General features: G+C 42.2%; 1 protein-coding gene across 2 annotated transcripts in view; it reads left to right on the top strand.

Annotated features, from left to right (window-relative positions):
• The window catches only part of LOC117140729, a 110995-nt gene that overhangs the window by 46861 nt on the left and 44095 nt on the right, over window positions 1-20039 (top strand). The window lies entirely within an intron of this gene.

The raw sequence follows: 20039 nt of genomic DNA, 5'->3' as shown, positions 1-20039 counted from the left end.
TGACTTTAATAGTTCGCACTTTAATGGATGTTGAACGACTAGCATAGTCGAGATCATGGCTTCTAACTATTAAGGTTTTCGAAAAGTTCAATAGCATTCATGACTTATTTTACCTCCATTGAGTAAAACTTAATGCCAGAACCTGAGCGAATTTTCCTCCCCATCTCTCAGTCAAATATGTGATGGATTTTCCAATCTTTCTCCACACACTCTTTAAGAGCACTCCGGCCTGGCAAACTGGACTTGACGTCGATGTCATCCATATGCTTGTGGCGCGGCCGACAAATAGCAAATAAGGGAAAAACTTGTCAGCCTCGCACACGTTTCCTTCTTCTGGCTTTGGATGGCTTCTTGGAAAAGCGGGGCCAGCACAAGAATCTCTTCTATTTCCTTGGGAAATATCTCTGGCATTCGTGCTGTGCGTTGTCTTTGATTCTTATATATCGAGCTGGGATTCTGGTCGCTCTCGTTTCGAAGAGATGCGATCTTTTAAAAGGCAGTCGTTGCTCTATGATCTACTTTATGCATTTGTTTTCAGTTCGAGGCGCGTGCGAAGACCACAAATCGATGCAGGAAATCCGATTTGTGGTAAAAGTTTTCCTTTTTTCTGCTCCCCCAGTTTTCCTCATCTGAGTTTTGCTTTACTTTGGTAAGTTGCCGTTTAAAGTTGTTGCACTAAGTAGAAATATGTGCAAAGCGGTGGTTGTGGGGCTTCTGAGAAATCAAAGCCGATGGTCGGTGGTCTCGAAAGGCGGAAGAGTGAGGATTTCGGTGGGCGAAAGGTGCCAAGTGTTAAGGGTTGTCGTGGGTTAATAGTCGTTAAACGTCAGCGGGGGTCAGTGGCTTACCAGGGTCTAAGGATATTTCAGATGTGGACTTTAGCTTAGAGTGGAAAATGCAAGTGGAAGAGTCAAGCTATAATTGTAAATAGTCAGCACGAAAAGAGATGTTGTCAATTTAATCCGAGCTGAAAAACAAGAAAGTTCTTTTTGAAATTCTGATCATCTAAAAGTAAATGATTTTATTTATTTTATTGACAGCATAGTTAAATACAAACTAATCGCAGGTAAACGAATATCTTTAATTACGCTCCATAATCAAATATAGAGAAAGTCTTAAATATTCCCAGAAGAGGCTTTTTCAAGTCACTAGCAATTTGACTTTGCCTTTTTCTTTGATTCTCTGCCTTTCTTCTCCACTATGACTATCTCATCATTAAGGCAAATCCGCCGAGGCTCTAAGACAATCGGATCGATTTATGCAAATGATACTCTAATCTTCGAGCGTTTCTTCCTGTGCCTCTCCGCCACCACGAAGAATAGCAATTCGTCATTATGGCAAACAAAGATCGAAGACCAGTTTTCACCTCAATCTAATGATGTTTACCTCATTTATCCTGATCCGCTGTGATCCGCTTGTAATCAATCCCCATCCATCCTCAGCCAGGGGCAAGTTCAAGTTGCCAGCTCTCCGCAGCGATCTCCTCCACGGTTCCTTTATGATCTCGAGTTTCATCCTTTCCACTCCACCTGGCTTGAGTGGGTGGCTCAACATAATGGGGGGATCTGCCGTTATTCGGCTGTATCCCGATCACAGCCGCAGCTGCAAATAAAATAAGAGTCGACTTCAACACTCGACTTGGCTTAATGCAAAGTGCCGCTGAAGAGAGATGCGTGGGTGGGCCCACATGGGAAGCCAACTGGGTCCGCGACTGAGACTGCATATAAACTTTGGGATATCTGCACTGCCAAAAATTATGTGACTAAAATAGAATGAATTTCCTGGGTCGTCGATTAGGAAATAAGAACGAGAGGTAATTCGAAGTCTGCTCCAATATTATATGTTTTAATGAGCAAACTATGTATCAACTAGATAAAACTATTTTCCAGTGAGAGATTGTGCTTCATTAACACTCGCCGCTCGTTCGCCTGAGTCTCTTTTTGTTTGCCGCAGTTTTTGACACCAAACTTGGCGTCACTTCAAAGCCCTGGCGATTAATCTTGAGTGCTGGCGGGGAAGGAGTGGGGCTTCTCCAGAGCCAGGTCTTCCAGATCCGGTCGTGTCTGCAATTTGCAGGCATTTTGTTTTGCATTATCCAAGATTCTGTGCTGGCGCAAACAACAAGCAACTCATTTGCCACTTTTCACACCCTTGAAGCGGAGTTTTCACTTCTCTTTGGGTGAGCTTTAGCCGCAAATGGAGGAGCCGCCTCATAAATCATCGCCCAGGCCACCGGTGGGCGTCGTCCAACGTCCAATACTAGAAGAGTGCGCAGGCGCAGCTGCTCACCCCCTACTCCCCTTGATTTCCCCCAACTCATTGTCAGCTGCATGGGTGCCAAAGAAGTGCACAAACTTCGCGGCTGATTTGGGGGATTTGGCCAGCCGTATATCTATCCATTCATATTGTTTGCCAGATTGCCAACCGATTGTGGAGCACTGGGTCAAGCCAGTCAGTCAGTCAGTCAGTCGGTGAATTGAAGTGTGAAATTCTAAGGAAATTGCTTTATTGTTCGCTGATTGAAATCAATTTGGCGTGCGAATGAGATTTTCATATACCCCAGATCCAGAGATCCCACTCTCGTAGACTTAGTGAGACATTCCGGTTCAGGAGTTCACAAGACTGAGCGGTTTTATGTATATGATTAGGATTGGGTAATAATCGTTGGGGAGGAGCCTTCTACCCATCGAAGGTAAATGGGGAGCATTGATTTGGCCAACTCCGATTATGGTTTGGCGTTCCTCGTTCGGCGGAAAGTGGCAGGGCAATGAAGTGGCAAATGTTAGTCGGTTGGGTAATCTCTGGTTAACCGTAATAACCATTAGAGGTCTGGAAATTGGGGTCAACTCGAAATAGGTTTAGGGATCGCTGCGGTTCGCAAGAAGAAGTTTCCTTGGAGATGTCTTAATTCCGGCCAAGCCATAGCTTTAAACTTACCCAAACTTCAGTGCAAGAATGGATCTTTGATTAATGATTAAACTTTAGACTTTAGCAATCCACTCTGCTTTAGTAATTTGAACTGGTCCACTCTTAACCCTATGTTATGCAACTCTCGAGCAGAAAGCTTTGCCAATTATCAAATTACCATCGCTACCCAACGGCAGTTGTTGTTTTCTCTCATTTCTCTTGGCTGAAATCGCCCCTCTTGCCCACCTTGTTGGCCCAATCGATCAGAGCCAATGGGCAATAACTTTGCGGCCAACGCAATGCGGCTGCAGTTCGATTATTATTTTTATTGCTCCAGCAGACTTCTGGAGCCCGGGGTCCTCATACCTTTCCCCTTCCCCAAAATACAATATTGTTTTTCCCGCCTCTTTGCTGTTTGTTTGCTGCTGAACAGGAGTTGACTGCTTCGATTCTTTCTTTTTGCTCCCCGCACTTCTTTCCATCGCTCGTTCCTTTCGCCGCCAAGTTGTGAACAGCACGCAGAGGCAACGAAAATTGGCCGAGAAAATGCGGAAAATGGTTTTGCCCGCGCCACGAAATTATGCCTCGAAATGGAAAACGCATTTTGTGTTATCATTTGCCGCGCATCTGCCGAGAACATGAAAGTTGCTGTCGAGTGGAATACCGGAAAAGTCTCAGCTGCCCCAAGATCCATTGCGATGCTCTGAAAAGGAGCTGAACACTTGGCAGAAGTGGCCTGCAATCTTTTGAAGGGGGAAAGTGAGTCCGTAAATCTGTGGGAATACTTTAATGCAGGCACTTTTTGTGGGTATGTGCCCAAAGGAATAGATGTAGTGAAAATTTAAGTAATTTTTTTTATAATTCTGATATAAACAAATCACATACTTTAATTGCGAGTTGGCAAATCCTTAAAACCAATGAGCAATACTTTACTTCTACTATCTTTCTATCTATCTTTGATTCAAGAGTATCTTTAATTCGCCTTATAATGGATTTTCAATATCCTTGTGATCTCGCCTATGTTTTCATTTTCCAACTGCCAAGTGGGCATACCGAGGCAATTCACTTTTCTGGTTATCATGAGTGAAAATTTAAGTTATATTGTCCGCATGCGAGGAGGCTTCGGCCAGAAGAAAGCGAACCGAGAATCGAGAGAGTGGCTTGTGAGAAACATTAGTCATTACGTTAAATTGCGAACAAAAAACAGCTTTCCTGGGGTTCATAAAAATCGAGCATAAAAATCTCGACAATTATCATAGACATCGAAATTGGTGGCAGATGCTAGGGGTTTCCTGCCGCTCTCCTGCAAGTGGGCGGCATTTCTTCTCTGCTAGTCTATAACTTTCAGTGGCTGTGTGGGTGGAGAAAGCATCTGTATTGCGGTTGAACCCAAAGCGAATTCATGGCAGGGAGACAAAAGCAGACAAAACTGCAAATGCTGCCATCAATTAGGCTTCCACCTCAATGGGGTTGCAACGGGGAAAATGGGTAAATGGGTGCAACGGTGGCAAGGGGACCTCAGGCAGCAGCACGGGACCTTGCGCTTCAAACTTCAATTAAATGCTGAAAGTCGTGCATAGACAATATTTATCAATCACCATTATTCTAACTGTATCTCCGCGCTTCGGCAAGACAAACGACGAACTCCGCTGAACTGATGAAGCTGAGAGACTGTGTTATGTATTTAAAAAGGCAGCTCGATTGGTTTGGGTATGACATTCGGCTTTTAAGAGACCAATCGATCTCTATATGTATCTTAAAAAATAATATCCAAGCTGCTTTTAGTTTTGTCCATTTAAAGACATTAAATGTGAGTCCGGGTCTTGGAATATTTACATTTGGAATGATCATCGTGTCACGCACCCATCTCGATTCGCATTCGCTGCACTTCGAAGTTGCGACCGCCGCTCCAGCTCATAACGAACGCAAAGTTCATGCGGCGGTTCAGTAGAACAACCAATGTCGGATGAGCAGGGGAATCCGGAGGAGAATCCCCCTTTCTAGGCAGTTGAGTGGGTAAACGGTGGCTGCTGCTCGCTGCTAGCTGCTCCTTGTGTTGCATTCGCCGCTGCTACTGCAGTGGCCTCTCCATTGGGTCCGGTGCATGCAACAATGAACTCGCAACTTTTTAACTGTTTTCATCGTCGTCGTCTGTTTGCGATTTGTGAAAGCTTCTGGCTTCTACTTCTGTTTCTGTTTCGATTCCTGCTGGTGTGCTGTTCACGGCTCAGTGGCTCTTGGCCTGGCCAACAATGCATAAATTGTGCGCACCAAAGGCCACGAAAGAGGCGACATTCGGCTTTCGGCCAGACCAAAAAGCCTGAAAAGTGGATCAAACGCGCAGCGAGCGAGATGCAGATATGCAGATTTAATGGGAAATGCCAGAGTTTGGGAATATCACCATCTACCACAAAATCCGCACTCCACTTATTAATTACGTTTAAAACGTAATCTCTCAAACGCTTGAGTGACCCAGATAGATTATCGCGAATTTGCGATCCCGAAGATACTTTTCTAGCATCCGGAATGGCCAACTCCCCTAAAAAACAAATCTTTCTCAACATTTTTTCCACCGCTCTTCTCGTTTCAGGTAAGCAAATTGTCCAAACCGCCTTTTACCCACAGCTGATCGCTCGTGAAGCGCAGCTCCACATATATGTATTTTATATTGCAACGTAAGTAGCACGACCATAAATCAGGCAAACATCTGGGGACTCTGTGACAGAGCTTCGGGCGGAGGTCTGTCCGGAGTTTGGCCAAAGGTCCACATAAACCGCTTTGATGATGTCAATATTATTATGCAAAGCCCTTCAAGTTTCTTAACAACCCGCCGCCTTACTGGACAGCAAGTACGATAGTTGTGGGGGAGCGACGGTGATAAAAACTATCGAAAGTGAGGGAAGTTGAAGCCATTAAAAGAGACAGGGAGAGAAAGAGATAGAGAGAGTGAGAGCGAGGGGGAAAGGGCGGAAATGAGAGACTTGAACTGCGAGAAGAAAATGCCATAAATTTAACAGACAGGTCGTTTAAGCTAATAAGTTTACATAGGAGATCGGTACTAAACATTTTGTCTGTGTTGCGAAACGAATTTGGTGTTCTCTCTAAAAGTCTACACTGATCTGGAAATTTTTTTCCCAATATTCCTTTAACATCCATAGTGACGCAAAATAAATTCTTCTGAGCCCGATAGACCGATCTTCAGTCAATTTGCCTCGCATCTGACACAACTTTGACAAATGGCCGAAAATACATAAATGTTTTACTGAGATTTCCCTTTCTGTGCAGCGATCATTGAGGTAAAACCCTCTGGCTTAGTCTCTCTTTTTTGGCTTGAATCGAATTTTACGCATTTTATTCACGTCCAGCGCGAGAGGAAATTAATGTGCTTAAGGTCTGAAGTTTCAGAGACGACCAGGAAATGTTTTTGTGCAATGTTTTACAGGGCATTATAAATAATTGGGCTTGTTATGAAATTTACATAAATTTGATTACGGTTTGGGCAGTATAAGCTTCGCTCGGGGAGATTCTTCGCTGGCGTCTTCTTGATTTGCTGCTGTTTTTTTCCCCTTTTGCTGGCATCCATCATTTGTCAAATCAAATTATGTATTACTTTTCGTGTATTTTCCCTCGGCCAAGTTTCTGTATTTTACATTTTCGCATTTCATGCTGTCACCGCCCGCGGCTAGACCGAAATATCGTCTCTTAAAAAATTGCCGCCCAGCCAAGGTAGATTAATCAGTTTTCGAAAAAATATATAGAGACATACAAATACATATATATTTCGGAGGGTAACTTGCATAAGCACTTTTATGCGTGGACTTGATTAATTTGTTGCGATCATAGACGAGTTGATAGTTGAAGATCATTAATAAGTTGAAGTGTAGAGTTGAGGGTGTGGTGCGGATTATGCAAAAACGGGCAATATATGGGATTTTAGTGGTCGAGATGACACTAATTCATTGTGCGTTTCTTTGGGTAGGGTGGATGAACCAGGTATAATCTGTAAAATTCTTCCGTGTGAATAAAGTATTTCCAAATAAATGAATTCCAAATGAAAACTTGTGATTTGCTAGTTGCGTTTTGATGTTGAGCTCATCAGCATCCGTTGCCCCTTTCTTTATATCCATGCTAAAAACATTCTTACCAACATTCTTATTGCCTTTAACACCTCGCTATAAAGGCAATGTCAAAGACCTTTGCTCTGTCCTGGGAAAGTGGCGTTCGATATTGCTGTTTTCCTATGGATTTTCCTGTTGCTGTGTTTTTTCCTCTTTGTTAATTTGCGAAATTCTTGCCGTGCCAACCACTGAGTTAGCACCCACATATGAACAAACAAAGCCACGTTGAAACACACACACACACTCGGTTTAAATGTAGCTGCTGGCACTTATCCAACTATTTCCTTGATTTTTGGCGGATTTCTACCACATAGCGTTGTAAGCACAGCTCGGTTATTGCCCAATAAAAATCATTGAGAACTTGTCGCTAGTTTTTAATTTTATTATACGCTAGAGTGAAATTTTCATAAATATATATATTTTGTACATAATTCAAAATTTTTCTGGTAACAATAATTTCCATAATCCTGGGACGGATTTCAAAATGTTGCGGCAACATGTTGCCACCAAAGTCGCCGCAAACTTGCTTGACGCGTCGGGGCGGCGAATTTATCTGCGGCGAAGTCGGCGGCAGCAAAATGTATCTGCGCTGTGAGCGAGCGACTCAGTAACTCGCGAGCGGTCCACGCAAATGAACAGTACTTTCGGATCGGAACGGTTCCGGGAGTTTTAAATTGCAGATAGGCAAAAACAAACAAAAAACGCGCGCAACGCGTAGTTGCAATTCAGTTTTGTATCCGATGATCTATGATCATCGCAACATGGACTTCAAACCGACCAAGTGCCAAAAGTGAGATACATAATGAGTGAAAATACATAGTGTTTCGAAAGCAAAACTGCCGGCATTTATGAGAACTTTGCTGAATACCTAAAATGTTGTTCAAGACCTTGTTTGCGCCAGAAACTCCACAAAGAAACTCACTCGAACAGTGAGAACAAACAGTCAGTCAGCGTGTTTTATGTGCACATACAAACATATGTATATATATGGGATATATCACAAGCCAAGTGCCGCCTGCATTTTTGTACAGAATTCTCGTTCCGTTGCGTCTGTGTTTGTGTTTGCATTTGTTTTCTACCCCAACTCCGGAGTATCTGTGTGAGGGTATCTTTATCTGAGTGTCCGTGTATCTGTGAGTGCGCAAAACACTCTGTTTCGAACCCAGAGGTAAAAACTACCTACTTTGCCTGCCAAAGGGCCGAATGCCCGAGCAGCCGCAAAAGTGTACGAAAAACATACCGAAAAGAGGAAAGGAAAGGGGATTCGCCGACATATGGACGATAATAATATTATACCGACACATTACTGAATCAAAGCATCATCTCTTGTGGTTTGGATCTCTGATTTACGGCCTCCGAGGCACTTCCTCTTTATCGGCATCTGTGGCCTGTGCCTGCATCTTCGTCGTGCATCTCGTGGATACTCTTCGGTTCGGATTTAACCCATCCCCAAAAACACTCGGGTATGTCTTCATACTTTACTTCCTCCTCGAAATCCCAGTTCGCTCTTTCCTTATTGTTTTGTATTCCATTTGAATTCTTCTGCGCGTTTCCTGCGCATTTGGCAGCTTTTTATTACGCCAGTTCTGTCTTCCACCACTATAATAAATTTAAAGAACTATGTGCTCTCAGTTCTGCTGAGTTAGTTTGCCTCCACTGCTAATGACTCGACTGGCTCGAGTCGTGAGTTGTTTTATTTCTTACTTTTTGCCCCGCTGTTTTTGCTCTTCTACATATCTGTATCTGTATAGAAAATCATGTGTGAGCAATTTTAATTATAAAAGTGACAAAAAGCGGACGCGCAACGATATATAGTCTTATGTACGGGCTCTCAAGCTAGCCGGCAATTTGGACAACATTTTTGCTGAATACAGAAAAAAGTAGGGGCAAAATATATGAAAGAACGAGAAGAAGCCAATTTATATTATTGTATGTATTCATGAAGAAGGTTTCTTGACTTAATTTCGGGGGAAGTGCTTAATTATGTGAGGAATATGCTAAAGTAGTGAGCAAGAATGCGCACTAGTTTAGGTTGATCGGAGTAAATAGAGGAAAATGGAGCAATCAGTCGATTCCATCATAAAAAACAAAGTTTTATTTCATAATAAAAGTGGATGTTAATGTTAACGAACGTGGGGCACGATAGTTTTTCGCAAAGACTAATTAGATGCAATACATCTTTAAAGATACCGAAGGAAGTTAACTACACAGCATTTCTGATGTAATTTTCCATTTCATGTAAAATTCAAACAGTTGGCCCTATAAATCAAATCCGTTAGAAACACAATAGTTTAATTAAAGTTTTGATTTCATTCCTTTTTAACACCATATGTTGGCAATTGAATCCGCGGTAATTCGATAATCGCTTCGGTTATTTAGCCGCCCCTTAAGTTTTTTAAAGGAAGTTAAAGCAATTCCCAGCTTAACCCTTAACACCTAACAATTGACCACGGTTCAACCCCGAACGGGATACCAGAGGATGTTTTATTCGGAAGGACAACTTCCCCAATAACAGAGGAACCTTAAACATCTGTGGTTGCTGATGAGGTTGAATTTGTAAAATTCGCAACATCCTGTTGCATTGCAGGCAAAATCACCCCGAAAAAAATAAATGGTTTATGCTAGTCAAAGTGAAGCTTCGCCCCAGCAAAAGTCTGCTGTAGTTGGAAATATTTTGCAGCTGCTCGAATGACGATTGTCCGGGACGGGACTCTTCCTTCCTGATGACTATTGCGTGTTTTGGTTTCCGACGAGGGTTGGCTGCGTTCCATTGTTATTATTGGTACAACAAACCGAGGCAATTTAATTTGATGGTTCCTCAACCTGCAACAGAGGGGGAGATCCATGGCCAGGAGGTGTTTGGTGGTTGCTTTTGCAGCCAGGATCTATCACCAACTATCCATCGATTATTTTATTACCACTTCAGCACTCCACCCTCTGTGATTGCTAACGGTTTCCATCTCTCACCCGAAAAATTGTATTTCAGAACTTGTCATCGTGCCACAAGTTGTTGCCCTTTCCCCATCTCCATGCCCAGAAATTCTTCACTCATGTGTTCGGTTTTCCGGCCTCTACTAATTTTCGTGCTCTACCTTTTTGTCTTTATCAGCTGCTGTTTATCGGTCTCTGTTCTTATTGAACTTTTGGCTGGCTCTTCTCCAGACCAAAGACAAACACTCGTGCCTCGCGTCTGTTTTCTGTTTTCAGCACTCGGTTCTCAGTCTACTGAATTGATTTCGTTAAGTTGGGCAAAAACGTGTTTTAGCTTTTTGGTCGAAAAAACCCGTTTTAAGGACGTTCTCGGGGATGCAGATGCTGGCTTCTGTATATCTGCATCTTTTTCGAGTTTCAGTAATTTTATGACTCACTTGAGAAGGTTTTTGGGCTCGAGACCTGGACCAATAATGATCACCAGCAGCTGGATTTGATTTGATCGTCGTGGCCTCGTGTCAAAAGGGTACCACAGGTGCTTTAGCTACCCACTTTATGAAAAGGAATCCTACTTCGAGAACTGTAGATTTAAGATTGTCTTTAAACTTTTCATTACCATCATGCGTACTTTAAATTATCGAGCAACCATATTAGAATGTTGTAATTAATTTCTTACCATTAATCTAATCTTATTGCAATAGCCTTTAACTATGACGTTAACAATATCACAATCAGCAGAATATAAATTTGTGAAAATTTAATATAAATAAATAAATTTGGGCATTGGAACACATGCTTTGAGATATAACTATTAATTTCTGGGGTGCTTTGGTGTTTGTCTTTAGAAATCTTCAAACAACTTTCTGTAATAAAGAAATCAAGTGCACACCTTGAGCAGGTATAATATTTCCTTACGCAACGTCATACTTCATTTTAATGATTTTCCCCGCAAGCCGCAAGTTTTTCAGTTGAGTTTCCACTAAAATAAGACAAGACCCATGGGTGTACAGTTTCAATTATCATCATGCGTGTACGTCTAGGTATTATCCCACTCTGCACCCTTCACCGCTGGCTTAATTGCATTGCCCCTGCCACCGAAATAGTAATGACAGTTTTTATTTGCCTCATCCTCGTTCTCATCCTCTGAACCTCGAACCATGTGCCCAACACGTGTCCAGCTGCAAGAACTTTTCCGTCATTTGCAGAAATGAAAAACATTTCCAGTTTTTCTTCAAAAGGGAGAAAAGTAGAAGAAAAGAAGCTGAAATGCTTTTTTCCCTTGAAGTGATGCGTCCGAGAGGCAAACGAAAGAGCGGAGGAGAATGGCACAAGGAATCTGCGAGTTTTATGACCAAACCAAGGCAAACCAGTCGCCAGAAGAAAGACGAGGACTCCTGGGTTCTCTAGCCGGGAGATTTATGAAATTTGTGCAAGGCTGACAAGTTACAGCTTTCGAAGCTTGTTGTGCCTTAATAAGTTTTGGTTTATGGACTCTTTTCAGAGCCGAGATTCCCAAGCCGACTTATTTGGCCATTGCAGTGTTTGCTCATTGCTCATTACCATAACAAAAGGTTTTCTCACTATTTCTGTGTGCTCCCCAGTGTGAGTTATGGCCGCAAACTTTTCCCCATCTTCCTCCTCCTCAGCAGGAGGAGGAGTTCGACCAAGCCACACTTTGACATTGAAACTCATTCGGGCAAATTGCTTACAAATTCCGGATTAAATTACCGATCCACCTCCTAAAAAACAATCACAAAAACAAAAGAAAAGTGAAATCTGGCACGGAGCCGAAAAGAAAACTCTTTTGGGGCATTTTCTGCTTCGTAGGAAAGTGAAGGAAATTGCACAAAAAGCTACAAATCAAATTAATAATCATATGTCTGGTGAAAAGAAATGCACTCGGCAGTGGAAGGGTAAGTCTCTCGGTTCAATCTCTCCCAGATCGAGCTCGTGCTTTCAATTCAAATTGACGCCCCCACAGATCGGTTTCCACCTCGCCCCCTTCGCTTTTTATTCGACCGCTGCCCGCACGTAATTTCATTTTGGTATCTAGGTTTTTGCGTTCAGCAATTTGGTATGGTCTCATTATTTTGGTAATGATCTTTTTTCTATATATATTTGGAAAAACATTTGTGGATTTTGCTGATCGTTGTTGCTTTCCAGTGGCTTACACTAACTACACTCGCAGGGTCCATGGATAGGACGTGAAAGGTTAGAAAAAGGTTAACTTGGATAGAGAATTGTAGATCATTTATCTCAAAGGAGGGCTCCAACAGTTTAATCGAACTTTTTAGTAATACCTATATAAAGGTCATTTAGGTTTTCAAAGATAACGATTTCTTTGTGCACTATTAATAATGTCACGTTTTAGTCGATCTCCTAGTCTCTGTTTGTTTAGCTTTGCCTACAAAGTTCTTCAGCTTAATGCCCATTAATCTTCTGCTGAGTGATTAATCGCATGCTATTCGATTTACCTGAGCCCTAAAACGATTTCTTCTGTTGGTAAATCCTTAATGATCTTCGCTTGACATCTACTTTAGGCTATGATCAGGCACCAGTGTTGCATCATTAACTATCGATTAATCGACTCGTGCGCCAAACGCTGCCTTGGGCACTTGGCCACTCGATATCTGTAATCGATTTTCACCTGGTCTTGCGGGTTTTTCTTGGCTCTAATTAGTAACTTCTAAGGAGGAAAACTAGTTTTGTCTTGCAACACCGCGTTTCGATTGCCAAACGAAATATGCCGAGAACTCTAACATGTTGCAATGTTGCAAGTGTGAAGTCGTTGGTGGGAAGGGGATTCCGCTGGGGGGTTGTTGGTGGGTTGTCATGCTCAGTTGGTTGCACCGAAAACAACTTTTATCTATAATACTGTGCAAGTTTAGTCATTCAGTTTACCGTTGGCAAAAAATGAAAACATAGTCCTATTGTTAATAATTAAAAAGGGAAATACAATTATAGGTTTTGTATTGTGTGTATATTACGTCCTCGCGAATTCTTCAGCATCATTATCAATGTATTTTTCGCTGTGCGTCCAAATCGCGTTCGTTCGCAGGCGAAGCGACGACAATTCCAGAGAAACAGCTGAAACGTGCTGAATGCAGCTGGCTCCTGCTTTGGCGTCCGTCTCCGTTGCAACTCGGCTGCACCACCTCCCTGGAGAACCTCTCCTCCCCCGCCCTTGGAATGGAGTCCAGGCCAAGGCAAAAGTGCCGGTCAGTTCTTCTTGTGACGGTGTGTGCTCTGGATTTATTGCCACAGCAGGAGGCAGAATAATAGGGGCGTCTTCCTTGGTTTTGCAAGAAATTTGTGAAAAGAAGCCCATCTGGTGTGGTTTTCTTCGAATTCAAGTGTAAATAAACTAACCAAAGGTTGACAGTAAAATTGGTACAAATAATTGGCTTAATCGGTATGATTTAATCACAGATCGGGCATATGCATTCCATTTTTGAACTCAAGGTCGTAGATCAGGTTACCAAGATTTAACTTTTTAAGATTCAGCATGGTTGTTTTCTATATTTGAAGTAAAATCTACAGATTCTAAGATAAGCCCCATTCTTTTAGCCTCAATTGTAAGTCTGGTTGCCGTTCAGCTCAGAGCCGGATCAAAGAGGAGTTTGGGGAGGGCTTTGGCAATGAGAATGGGGACTGAGGCTTTAGCCTGGCCATCCCATCCCGTCCCATCCCATCCTATCCCAACCCATTCCATTCTAAGCGAACCTCGGGGTCAATGGCTTCTCCATTGGTCGACGCTTCGTTGTGTCGTTCGTTGGTTGGTGTGTTGTAAAAAATGAAGCGCGAATTATTATTTTAGCGAGGCGAAATGGAAAATGTTGTAATAATAAAGTGACTTCCACTCCATTACGGAGGCGAGACGGGGCCAAGCCCCTTCTTCTGGGGCCGGGCCCGTTCTTCAGTCGGGCTTACATCATTTGCTGGTGAATCCGAGGCGATTTCTGGGGGCAAGTTGAGGAAATCGGCGAGGGGATAGACAAACATTTCCGTTATATTGCGTCTGACAAAACACGCAAAGCTCGAACCACTCCAAAAATGAAGTGAGGGACTTGAACGGAGCTTAGCCTTCGTTTTATAGAATAATCGCTCGGTTCTCGGAATTGGAGTTGAGTCGATTCGAGTCGAGTTGAGTATGGTCTATAATTCAATTAATTGTGAATTACGCCGCATGGAGTTCGGTTCTAGAAGGGTGACCATCAAATGGAATCCACGATGATTGAGCCGCAGATTGAAAGATTGGGTTTCACAGAAGTTGTACGAAATGACTGATTTACGAAAAGTGTTTTGTCGAGTAAGATATATGTAATTGTTTTTGAAGTTACTTTATATACCTTCTTGTAGTTTCTTGCAGATCTTGATTAGTCGTAACTTCTCTCTGTATCATTTCCACTCTTGGCTTCATTATTTATTCTTTTAATAACCATTCCAAATGCTTTACAATTTTATCTAATCAGTTACGCCTCGCCTTGTTTGCACTTAATGACTCAATTAATGTTTACCTGGCTTTGTCTGTCTGCCGGGCTGTCGCCATTCGTGCTTGATTGATTGAGATCTGCAAATAGAGTAATATTACTTAAAGAGCCTTAAAGAGATTGGACCCCAGACAGAAGTTAAGTTGCTCTACAAAGTGTGCTACATGAGAAATGGAACTGAAGCTCAAACAGTTTGGTTTTTCTTAAGAGTAAGCATTTGAAAGATGAAAAGCATTCAAAATAGGCATTAGAAAGCTCTTTCACATCCTATCTATATATAAATATTTACCTTCGAGAATCTCAAACATTTGACTGACATCTCTATAGCAACTGTCAAAACAAACTGGACCCAAAACAAAAACCAATCCATTAGTCCGATCGGTCCAAACAGTCCCAACACTTTTATGATCTCCCGCACGTCGGATGATGCTGTATGCCATAAGCATTTGACCTCTGCCTTGTCTTTAGCGAAAGATACCGAAAATTTCACTTTTTCGGAGCTTGGACTGCACTTAATTGGTTTATCACGCATACGAGGTTGCACTTGCCACCAATTGGCATCGAAAACACTTTCGTTTTTTGGTGAAAAACACAAAAAATGTGCACCGCAATTCAGCCGATGTGAAGTTGTTCAGAGATAACAAATCGTACAAGTCCGGGAAGCAAGGGTTGTAAGTTTTATATAAAATCCGTTGCTCGAAGGTTAATTTTGTATGTCTGTCTGCGCTGCGTTTTTTGCAGTAAGCCTGAACTGTAATTGATACCTTATACTCCCTTGATTATAGGCATCTGTGGAGGTAGACATTTTGCCCCATAGACAGTGCGTTTCATAAGTAAATGAAATCTTGAATATTTTCATATTCATATTTTTATGAAATATTTCGAGTGTAACCTGATTTGGGCAATTTTCGATCAAAACTGCCGAAGAAAGTGATTTATGAATGAAAATCAGCAGCCAGTTATCGCATTAATGCTGTTTCATTAAGGAGACAATTTCGTAATTTTCGAGTTATCGCGAATGCAGTTTAAGAAAATAGCTTGCTAATATTATGGTACGACACTGGGTATCATATCCTTATTTACTTCAATTTATTTTGAACTATATTTTCAACAATGCTGAACCGCAGCGTCCTTATGAATTCATCTCACATATACAGATGTTTGATCCACGTATGAAGATATCTTTGTGTCGCAAGTTTCTTTTCTTGTTTTTCTGCAATCCTTCTCTCGGGAGCCCCCACATATTTCCACGCCTTTTCAAACCGCAAAAATCTGCGGCCTGCGATCTCCTTGGCTGGGTTTTCTTGGCTTTGCTGGGGGCTCGGGGATCTTGGGGCTTCGAGTCCGGAGCTGGGGCTCCGTCCCCTGCTGCGAGCTGAATTTTGCATAATTTCTCTGGGCTCGTAAATGAAACAAAGACATCATCGATATCAAATGCCAACTGCGGACAGGGAAGGCAACGAGTTGGCTGGGGGCTCTTGTTTGGCTTCCCCTTTCCAGAGGCTGGCGATTTTTAGTTTCAGGACTTGGCTTTTAATTGCTCGTAAAAGCTGCCATATAAACGGTATATTTAGAGACGTATTTGGTGTTACCTAAGTGGATTTTCGCCCCAGTGGCCAGTCGCAGATGCATTTGTATCTGCGCTAAGCTGCAGATACGTTGTTAAAATTATAGAGCAACTTGGAGTCATTGGTATCGCTGCATTCAAATCACCAGCAATTTTCGGTCGAAATTGAAATTTTAATAAACATTTTGCGAGACAAAGACTTCAACTTTTCCTGCCGCCGTGTGATAATATTTACTTTTACAACTATTTAATGGAGAAAACTGCATTGTTGCGCTGGATGCAGTGCGATACAGTCGGATAGTCGGAGCTGCCATAAAAGCGTCAATCAAAGCTACTGTGTGTGCGCAGGTGTGAGTGTGTGTTGGTCTAATCGCGGCACTTTTGATGGCCAAAATGAAATGGTTTTTGGGTTGCTCCACGCGGGGCAAATAACTCAAAATGAAAGTGAAAAGTGTAAGGCAAATGTCTCAGCAGGTTCAATTAAGCAAACTTTATTGCGCTTCTTCTCTGTGTGACCTTGTTAAGACGATTTTATGGATTTTATGTTACAGAAGATTTCAATTATTCATGTGGTCAACATAAATTGGAAATTGTATGCTGACGCCAAACCAGCTGTAAACTCCATTTATGAGCTATGTAATTGTGGATTGCGACGATTTAATATCCTGAAACAAAAACTTTCATTCGGTTAATTGTTTCTTAGAGTAATACACAATTAGTTTCACGAGTTTCAATCCGGTTTATCAAAAAGGGGCTAAGGGTTTTGCTGTGCGATTTAAAACGAAGATATCACACATAAAATGGGTAGTCATAGTAATATGGTAACCACATTGGTGGGCGTTGGATGGTCTCTTGCCTCGGAGTTTTACATGGCTCCACTCTCTTTCTATCACATCATCATCAAATTAGTTGCTTATTTGCTTGCCCTAGACTCAAACACTAATTAAACTAATATAAAACTAGGCCCCATTAACTGCCCCAGTGACATCGTAAAATTTCACTCAACTTTGTCGCCGACTTCGGAACTCTTTTGGCCCCTTTTAAGCTTGTTCTTCTCCTACTTATTCAGAGTTTACGACGCTTCAGCTGCTTCGAAGTGTGTAGCAAAGTTCAAAAGCGCACTAATTTTAATGACCTTCCGACAGAAAAAGAAAAGTCAACTAATAAAATTCTTTGAAATTTTCTCTCGTTGCAGGTAAGCCAAAGTCCAAAGTATTTTACCTATGAATATTGCTTATGAGCACTCGTAAGTATTTCGTTTGGCTTAATTGTCTCGGCCGGGCCAAGCCTTTTGTTGGCCAAACCGCAAAAACGCGAATAGAAAAATTCCAAGAAAACAATTTTGTTTTTCCAGCGCAGCGCTGCTGCTGCGGCTCTTAAATGGTTATCGATGCAAAGCCCGAATTTTCGAGCATTATGTGATTGGCGGGGGAAAATCGTTGGGTATTTGCCGACAAAGCGAGATCGAGATATATATAGTCGGTCGGTCGAGAGCGGGTTGCACAAGCGCAAGAGCGATCTGTCATAACTGTTCGAATTGGACTGCTGGGACTCGATTTGCGTGCCTTTGCTTTCAAAATCTAATTAGACAAACAATGACCGGCCGCATTATGGCCATAAACAAACCAATTTCGTTAAGACCAAGAACAGTTTTTCCGTGCTTTTGGGGCTGTGTCTTGCGGTGGAAAGTTCCAAGATCCCAGTTCCGCTTGCAAAACAGCATAAAACAGAGGAAGGCAAAAACTGAGGGTCTGTGCCACAAAACGCGATCGTTTGTTTCTGCCTCTGTAGACCAAAAGCCGTAAATGGCTGATGAGGCCAACTTAATTATACCGTTGCAAGAGACGCTCTTTGTTTTTTCTCTTTCCGTTTACTTCATTTGCAAATTGCGGCACGGCTTCAAAAGGAGAAGCGAAGCGGGTTGGGGGTTACCCGAGGAGAGATTGTTCCAGTTTTGCCAAGTCAAGTTTTGAGGCATTAATTGTCGGGAGGTAGTCCAGCCCTAAAGCGACTCCCTTCTGGCATCCGAAAGTTAAAGTAGCTCGCGTCAGTCATGATTCTCGCCGATCACTGTCGCCTTTCAGAGGATGTAGATCACGTAATTATTATCTCATGATAGCTCTACCTCGACTGATACACATAACTAAAATATCACTGTCAAGTTCGTGTCAAAAATGTACTAAGGGCTTTGCATACTGATGTGATCTCGAATATTCTTCTTGGTTTTTTGCCATTTGAGCACTTATTTTATCTCTATCCTGGCTAATTCCCCTGCATGATTCATATAAATTCATATAAACTTCGATTCGATCTTGTTTGTATTTCTATCAACTTTGATTGCATTTGTTTATCTGCACAATGTAGTGCGCTATCAGAAAATCAATATAAATAAAAGCAAATATAAGCGGTCATTATAACCGTGGTGGAAATCAAATTAAGTGGATCATTAAAATTTCTGCGTCGCAGAACAAACGGCACCTGCATTTGGTCACATAAGCCACGTATTTTCCGAAGGGATACCGCCTCATTATGGTCATGAAATATGGCGTGTCAGGTCAGTGAGGAGGAAGTAGGGAAACGAGATCGAGGGTGGCAAATGCACCCGATAAGGTATGGGACAGTTTGGCACTTAAGGCAGCTTAGTTTTCCCTCGTCAAACTAATTCAAATTAAAGTTCAACTCAAAACAATAAAAAATAGCTAAAAAAAAATAATAGTAATAATAAAAAACCAAAATTCGACCGGAAACTACAGCAACTTGCAACTGTGGAGCGGAACGGAGTGAAGAGCAAACGGGTTTAATTTGGACTACTACGGATATCATCTGCCTAGGGTCTGTGCCGGCTTAGTACTTGCTATGAGGTATGAGGCAATACTAATTAACCCAGTTTTTGTGTCAGTTGTGTTTTGTGTGGTCACACTTACCGTAGCAGCGTAATGACATCCATAAAGCGGGTTCCCACTAGATCTTCCGCCCTCAGCCGTGAAATTCATGCTGTAATTCGAGTTGCAATGCGTTGATTTGTCTCAGCTAAAACAACCAAATAATAAATTCGTATTGTCTAATGGGGGAATGAACGGATGAAACAGCTGCTACTAGAGGGAGGATTCATGCAGCTGGGATTCCCAGGGGTGAAACTAAAACGAGGAGGAGCGAAGATAATGCCAAGAAAGATCTGAGAGGTCTGAACAAGTGGTATTAGGATAAATGTCAGTAGTTAGCTACTCGCTATATTGATTTATTGACCAACGCACACTAAATATTAGATTTTTAATTATGAAATGCTTTCCGAAAACGGCAACTTGTGCTGACAGGTAACAAAAGAGTGATTGATGTTGGAACGTGCTTCACAAGAAAGGGAATCATTTGTGCTCTGATCGCAACATATAATAATAACCAAATTTTGAACTAAGCACCCCATTTTCCGCTCTCAATTCACCGGCTCAGATCCGCCCAAAACAATCTCCAGCACATGCTACACTTATTATCATGCTCGAAACCCGCTGCAATTACCATTTCCATTCCATTACCATTACCCATTTTCAGTTGGCCAGAGCCAGAACTAGAAGTACGACCACAGGCCGCCTTCGTTTCTCCTTCATGAAATGCTTTCGTTCCAATTCACCGGGTTTTCACTTGCGCTCCGTATCCAAGCTCCCTTCCCCCTTGAACCACCTGCCTGCACTTTGCACCACCGACAATAACTACATAGTTTTTCCATCCATAAACACAGAAAACAATTTCCCTTTATGCGTTTTTTTTTTATTGTTTCTGTTGTTCTCAAATTGGAGTTTCTCCCTTCCTAGCATTTAGTTGGTGCAGGAAAACGCTGGAAAACCAATCGAGAGTGCAGAAGAGCTGTGGAAATTCGTTCCGTCAGCAGGTGATGCAACTTATCCGTAATGCATTTCTTGTGAGTGGCGGGCAAAAGTTCATTGCCGCCTTCGGCGTTGACCAAATGTTTGGCTCTTTCGCTTAATTACCCACCTGACCAAAAAAGTCACGTGCCCCGGGGATCCCCCGAAA

This window comes from Drosophila mauritiana, chromosome 3L (assembly GCF_004382145.1).
Source record: "Drosophila mauritiana strain mau12 chromosome 3L, ASM438214v1, whole genome shotgun sequence".
NCBI lineage: Eukaryota > Metazoa > Arthropoda > Insecta > Diptera > Drosophilidae > Drosophila > Drosophila mauritiana.
The sequence above is the reverse complement of the archived record's forward strand: the minus strand, read 5'-3'. Positions and strand labels throughout refer to the sequence as shown.